This window comes from Echinops telfairi, unplaced genomic scaffold (assembly GCF_000313985.2).
Source record: "Echinops telfairi isolate 266 unplaced genomic scaffold, ASM31398v2 ScPeMD7_9;HRSCAF=40, whole genome shotgun sequence".
In the NCBI taxonomy this organism is placed as follows: domain Eukaryota; kingdom Metazoa; phylum Chordata; class Mammalia; order Afrosoricida; family Tenrecidae; genus Echinops; species Echinops telfairi.
The window spans coordinates 61748020-61756086 of record NW_022103906.1 but is presented as its reverse complement, the minus strand read 5'-3'; the positions used below and the strand labels follow the sequence as shown (position 1 = coordinate 61756086).

The window sequence follows — 8067 nt, the reverse complement described above, 5'->3', positions numbered from 1 at the left end:
CCTGATGCCCAAACTGGTTGCACGGGAAACCTAGCACGACCAGGCCCCGGGGGCCGAGGCGCCGCTGCAGGTCGTTCATCTGGGTGTAGTCCCGGACCGTGGTGCCTCAGAGCGACGCCACGTTCTCGATGAGCAGCACCTTGCCCTGCAGCGAGGCCAGGCTCATGAGCTCCCCGCCGGCCAGCGGGCGCGCGGAGAAGGCGTACACGGAGCCCGAGGCGGCCGCAGCGAGCAGAGCGGCGCACATGACGCGGGGGTCGGAGAGGCGCGGAGAGGCGGAGAGGTGGGCAAGAGCAACGAAGGCCTATTGGGATCTCTTACAGCGATCATAACATTCCATAGTTCAATTACATCAAGCAGTGTTGTACAATTGCTATCGCAATCCATTTCAAAACATTTTCTTTCTTCTTAAACTCCTTGATATCAGCTCCCCTTGTCCCCGCCTTCCTCCACCTCCCCCCACCCCAGGAATCCTTATTCTCCCCACCACCACCCATCATAGTTTTGGGGTGGTTTTTTGTTGTTGCTATATTTCACATGATCCAATATATCCATTCACATACAATTCTGTTCTTCTATCCCAGCAAGTGTAATTATATAGTCATCAATGCTAACAGCTCCTTAGTGCCCCCTCCAGTCCCTTTCTTCCCATAGCCCAGGAAACCATTACTCCTGTTACTTTTTCTGAAGGTTTATCTATCTTGGCTTTCATGTACCAAATGATCTTAAATATACAAATGAACATACACAAATCTAACATGATTAATGAGATAAAACAAAGAAAAACCACAACAATAAGGGGAGGAAGTAAAGCACCAGAGGATAGTTATGTGGTCCCTCAGTGCTATACCGCGCCTGGATGTCTCATCCCGTCGTGTGGCCCATCTGAGGGGGACTGTCCATATAATTGCGATGATTTTTATTACAAAATTTAACTTGTACATGCATTTTAGAAAAAAGTGAGATCATGCTTCTCTTTTCTAAAAAATGCTTCATATTTTAACTAGTCTCAAAACAATTTTGTAGAAATTTGGTTTAGCATATTTAAACTAAGAAATACTTCGGGAATGAGAGAAAATAATATGTGTAAATGTATTGACAACTAAGTGGAGAGCACATGTTTTGAGAATGATGAGGGCAATGAATGTACAAATGTGCTTTACACAATTGATGGATGTATGGATTGTGATAAGAATTGTATGAGCCCCTAATAAAATGATTTTTATTTAATGTTTTGGCAGTATATAAGTCCAAGGTATTGATTTGTTATCAATACAGGTTGTAAATATGAAAGTGAAGTTAGGAAAAATACGTAATGATTTAGTCTTGGCAAGTATTCCTGACCCCAGGCCCCCTGAGCACAATGGTACTATAAATAAAATATTATTAAATATCTTTGGCTGAGATAAGATCATGGTCTCCATGATGAATATTTTCAATTTTATTTATACAATTTGGTATGGATTTTATCTTCATATTAAAATTTTTGCATTTCATCTAAACTGGGCTAAAAAATATAATATTCAAACAAATTCTGGTGTAATAATTAGCAAGACAATATTCTCAAGTTTCATGTTTCTGATCTTTAGTTCCCTTAGAATTACATATCTACATATCTATTTAATGTTACTTTATAGTTTTATGCATGTATGCATTTATGTTTGTGGGGGATGGAGAGAGAAAGTGAGTGAGACAAGAGATGAACCATAAACAAAAAGATCTAGTCTTTATATACCAATTCAAGGAATTTGTGGGTTTCAAATAGAAAAACATATTTAAGTCTGTATCCCTACTCTTGTGAGAAAAAATTTTTATTTTAAAATCCAAACGCAGCAAAGTGCAGGAAGCTCATAATGGGAGGGAAAAACAAAGCAAAATAAAACAAAACAACACTGGAGAATTTTGGGTAAAATGTTTTTAAGTAATCTTATACCTAAAATCTCAATCAGAGTCCACACATCAAAACGTCCTGGATAGGGAGCCAGCTGTAAGCCGGAAGAGGACGACAGGAACCATAATAAAAAAGATGCTGCTATGACAAAATAATAATTTATAAATTATCAAGGGCTCATGAGGGAGGGGGCAGTGGGGAGGGAGGGGAAAAATAAGGACCTAATGCCGGGGGCTTAAGTGGAAAGGAAATGTTTTGAGAATGATGAGGGCAATGAATGTACAAATGCGCTTTACACAATTGATGCATGTATGGATTGTGATAAGAGTTGTATGAGTCCCTAATAAAATGATTTTAAAAAATGTAAAAAACATGCTGCTATTGGTGCCTTGTCAGGTGAGAGCATCTCTGATCAACTGAAGAGATTAGTTACCATGAAAGAATGCTGCAGTCTCTGGAGGGACTGCATTCTGTTTATCCATCCCAGTGCATAAGCGATCCTACAGGACAGAATAAGCCTGCTACATAGAGATTCGGAGACAGTAACTCTTTACGGGAGCGCACACAATCATCTTTCTCCCAGGGATTGGCTGAGGGGCAGGAACCACTGATTTTGAGGTCAGTAGTTCAAAACTTAAGGGACAGCACACTACAACTCCATAAAAGTTGTAGAAATGTTGTACTTTATATATTTTACATTCTACCTCTAAGGCTTTGACATTCACCCATATGTTCAAATGCTTAACAATTCACATATGGATCCCATTATTCTAAGGAGCCCTGGTGGCATAGTGGTTACACATTGGGCTACGTTCTCATGGGCCACAGTTCGAAACCACCAGCCACTTTGTGGGGAAAAGATGGGGCCTTAAGCTCCTGTGAACAGTGACAATCTCAGAAACTCAAAGGGGGCGGTCTGACCCTGTCCTAGAGGGTTGAGTCAGTGAATTTGGTTTATTTTTTATTCCATCATTCTATATAAAATAATGACGATGATAATAATATCAAAAACATATTTCAGCCACTATACAAATGACTTTCTATCATTGAATCCTCACTGTAGTTTGCTGTCGGAGCCCTGGTAGCATAGCGGTTGTGTCTTGGGCCACGATGTGCAAGGTCAGCAGTCGCAGAAGAAAGCCAGCGAGCAGCCGGAGAAGCTCACAGGGACAGTTCTGTCCCACATTCGCTGTGTGAGCTGGTGCCAGAGCACACTGGATGACAATGTGTTTGTTTGAGTTCTGTTTACTGTTCTGTTTGTTGTTCTTTGTCTGAGCAACAGCAAGCAGCTTGTTACAAACAGAATCTTCTAAGTATCCAATTACTAATAGACTCATTATCAGAAACTCCTGTTTGCCACTAGCATCCTCTTTCAAATAATTCTCTAATTTTCATCTCTTTTCCTTTTTGTCCAGTTGTGAGGCGGTTATACAACAAATAAGAAGGGAAATCAAGATTTGAACCAGTCTCATTTCAGAATCTTTAATAGTAATGACTACTATGTTCTCTCTCATTTTGCTGCAAACTGACTCCAGCCTTGCCATATGCACAAAGTCAAGGTTGAACAATGGAACATCTGATCCTGCTGAATCTGCTATTGCTTTTCTTCACCTATCACATCTTAGTCAGTGAGCCTATCTACAAACATGGTTTCCTACCTCTTTCTTATTCTCAACATCTTACCACTCACTCAGGAGTCTCCCTCTCAAATAATATCTCAGCTGTCTCAGCATTTCCATCTCCTTTGCCTCTCCATTAAGAATGTCATCATGTCTCACCTGGACCAGTAAAATACACTTCAAAATTATCATGAAATAAACACAATTTCCTTCTAATCTGCCTCTCATAAGCATGCATGATTTCCATAACCTTAAATGATTGCCCTTAATCTCCAAGATGTCATAGAAACGTGGTGAAAAACTCTTGCCACGGCAGAACCAAGTTCCCAAATTATACTCCAAGTCCCAACTCCCTGCCCTTTCCCCAACCTCATGTGTTGCTTGTTCTAACTAGCTCATTAATTTTCCCTGTATATTCAGCTCAAATAATCATCCTTAATTCATCTATTTAACAATAATTATTGTGTGTGCATGTTTCAGACACTAAGGTATATATCGGGAACCCAGGGATAACATATAGACATAGGTTTTTGTGTTTTTTTTGAGTTTACAAATTAGTAAATTGTGAAGAAAATAGGTAGAGCACTAGGTAAGGGCACTAGGTCATTTAAAGAGAGGCTTATGAGGAGAAATTTAGGAGTAAGACTTGCCTACAAAACATAACAACAAAAAACAACCTCACTGCAGTCAAGTCAAGACTGATTCGTAGTAAGACCGTGGGTTTCTGAGACTCTTCACAGAGTAGAAAGCCCAGTCTTTTGCTCCTGGAGCAAATGCTGACCATGCAAATAGCAACCCAATGCATGTCCACTACCCCACCACGGCTCCTAGGTAAAAAATGAAGAAGAGTTCATCAGAGAGTGACAAAATTCAGGAGAACTTCTATGTCGCCATAGAAAGATATTCCTCTAGGAATTCTCTTCAACATTCCCCTTCTCTGTGCTCCATCGGGTCCCTACTCCATGTTCTGTGTTCCCTATAATGACAAATATCAATACACAGAGCAGTCATTTTCCTACCAGTCTTGAAACTTGTGTCATTGCTATCAACTTGATTCCAATTTATAACCAATTGAGTGTGATCCACATTGATGAATGAAGAAACTGACTGAAGTCCAGAAATCTGCAGAAGAACACCATAGAATTAACATGAGTGTGATAGCGATTGAAGTTACGATCCCGCCTGGTGGGGCATTTTCCATTTAAGTGAACATCTTGGCTCCAACAAACATTCAGAATGGTTTATGCTAAAATCATGGGTGGAGCTCAGTTCGCTCAAATAGGTGATCTTTCCATCAGTGTTTTATTCAAGATCGAAGCTAATGAAAAAGATTTTACAGCATGAAGCTTAACCAGGAATGAGCCTTGGATTTACAAAACCCATTTAGAAAGCAAAGTCCAATCACAACAGTCGCTCCCAAGAGCATCTGCTGGGCCAGGGAAACCCAAGGTGGAGAAGTTCACGACAACTTTAGATCTTTGTGGGAGGAGTGAAGTCTCAGAAACTCACTGCCACCAGTTTGATTTTGACTCATATTGACCCTCGACAGCAGAGTAGAACTTCCCCTGTGAGTTTCAGAGTCTGTACTTCTTGAGAGGAGTAGAAAGCCTCGTCTTTCTCCCAAAGAGCAACTGTTAGTTTTGAACTGCAGGTTTTGTAGCTCAGAGACCAACATGTAATCACTATGCCACGAGGGCTCCTATGGGGAGAGTACAAAGAATTTATCTTGCGAGATCTCCTTAAAGTGCATAGGATGACCATAAGAGACCATTAAATTTTAATGAAGAGTCATGGAAAACATGCAATAAATGTAAAACTTACAAAGGCTACAAAATGTCCAGCAATATAGGAGTTACTATGAAGTGTCGACAAATGTAAAGTAATCAAACAAATAAAACCCATAAAACATTGTCGGTCTAGTTTACTTGAGTTCTTACAGTTTAGTTTTGGAGAACAAATACCCGCCAAATGAATGGTTACAAGGAAAATGTCAGGCAGCAAACAGCACAAATGACCAGAAACTGACAAACCATGAATATTAAGTTGCAGTCACTGGGCCTCAAAGAAATCCAAGGTAAATGGGGAAAAATGACATCGGAATATGTAATATGTGCATATATAAAAATTACATATATATGTACATATGTGTCAGATAGTAAAATAAACTAAATTTGGGGAATAGCAACAGCTTGGCATTGGCTGATGTGCCTATCTATTGTGTAGGCTCAATTAAATCTTTGACTATATGATATTTGAAAACTAATCAATATTTATTCTTCCCTTCAGTGTTTACCATGTTTGCCCATTTGGGATTAAAATTCCTCACTATTTACCCATGTATCACTTCAACAATTTTTCAACGCACTTTCTACATATGTATGTCTATTTTGTCTGTCAAGTGCCGATAGTTGCTGTCAGATGCTGTCTAGGCAGTTCTGACTCATGGTGACTGTCCACAACCCAACGAAACTGCCTAGAGAGCATGGGTAATTCAGGACTCACTAAATAAAATAATTGTTTAACCCCTGTTTATTTAGACTATTTTTACTAACAAAGTGAAATATTAATCTATAACTATTCAATGTAGGATTTTCAATATTTCCTTTAAAAATGCCCATCGTTTATCTGAATTTAACACATTCATTAGCACTGATTTACAATGGAGTGTTTGAAAGTACATGTGATATGCACGTGGCAAGTGAATTCATTAAGACCAGTGTGATTACAGTGAATGTCAAATGAATTAATAATAATGGGAACTCTAAGTGTTACCATTACTTTCACAGTGTGTTGCTATTTTTTTACTTATGAGCCCAGAGGACAAATGACACTCACATATTATTCTTGCGTATTAATTGTATCTTGATAACCAAAGGTTGATCTACCAATCTTGTGGGCAGTAAAGATTTTTTAACTCCATATATTCAGAGAAATTACTAGTACTTATAAGTTTAACTCCACCACTCATGTTTTGTCTATCTGTCGTACTGTGGTGGCTTGCATATTGCTGTGATGCTGGAAGACATGCCACCAATATTTCAAATACTAGCATTTCCAGACTAATACATACTGAGAAGAAAAGGCTACTGATCTACTTCTTAGATAATTGGCCAGTGAAAGTCTTGCGGATAGCAGTAGAATGTTGCTTGATAGAGTGCTGGACCTGGAGCCTCTCAGATTGGAAGGCACTCAGAGTATGAGAAGACAAGAGTTGAAATAGTCAACATTAACGATATAGATGCAGTTAAAATTTTCAGGACCTTAGTTTACTGGTATTTTGTGATGCAAAATAAGAAGCAACAACTACATTCAACTGGCACCCAACAAAAAATGGATTTTTTTTCAAAGCTATGTCTTCCTTTTTTTTTTTTTTTAATGAAACTACCTTATCACCTTCAAAGTACTCTCCATTATACTTATTATATTTGTCAAATCTGCAAGTGCATTCTTGGAGACATTTTTCAAACGCACCCGTTTGGATGGCTGACAGCACCTCCCTTGTTTTTTATTTACCTCTTCTGCATCATCAAATTGCTGTCCTTTCATGCGCCTCTTCATTTGTGGAAAGAAAAAGAAGTTGCATGGAGTGAGGTCAGGTGAGTAAGGTGCATAGGACAAGAGAGGCATGCTGGTTTTGACCCAAAGCTGGCTCCTTGGGATGGCTGCGTCAGCAGGTACATTGTTGTGGTGGCAAAACCAGTCCCTGGCACAAACCATGCCTTTTTTCGCCCACACTGTTAAGCAATCTTTTGAGAACCTCTTGCTTATTTAACAGTCTGACCTGGTAGAATGAACTCCAAATGCACTATCCCCTTCATGTCAAGAAAACCCACAAAAACAAATGAGTATTGTCTTGATCTTTGATTTCACTTGATGAGCTTTTTTTGGGGGGGTAAGGTGAAGATGGTGTCTTCCACTGTCTTGATTAATGTTTGGTTTCAAGGTCATAAGAATCACCACACCTTATCCAGTCACCAGAACAGCACGTTTCCACTCCACACTCTTTTTCCTGGTCAGTCAGAACCTGAGGCACACGGTTCACAGGGACTCTTTTTTTTACTAAGTCACGGTGATCGTGAGGGTAAGGCAAGACTGGGCGGTGGTTCCTTCTGTTGTACATAGTTCACTAGGTCTAGGAATGTGCTTCCAGGCACTTAGTAACAATAACACATTTTCTAGGGAGTGATTCAATATTTTAGATTTTGATTTTAAATGGCCTTTATATTATGCCTCTCACACATTTACTGAAATGTTAAAGTCTTTAAGCCTATGTTTTTCAAGGCCATTGTTTAAAACAAAGGCTTTAAATGGCTCAGGACTTTTTCTAGGCATGATTTTGTGTGTGTGTGTGTGTACATACATACATACTTAAACATATACACACATATATAGAGAGAGTAGCATATCATTGATATAAAGTGCACACATGTACATACCTCTTCACAATCCTAATAAACATCCATATATAAAAATGCACATGCATAAATAGCATAAATATGCTTACTCATCCTGGCTTAGTTACATGATATTGGAATAATGATGCTTTCAAACATGAGT

General features: G+C 39.2%; 1 pseudogene; it reads right to left on the bottom strand.

Moving 5' to 3' along the window:
* Position 1: 1 nt before the first annotated feature.
* LOC101641035 lies at positions 2–251 on the bottom strand (annotated as a pseudogene).
* Positions 252–8067: the final 7816 nt, after the last annotated feature.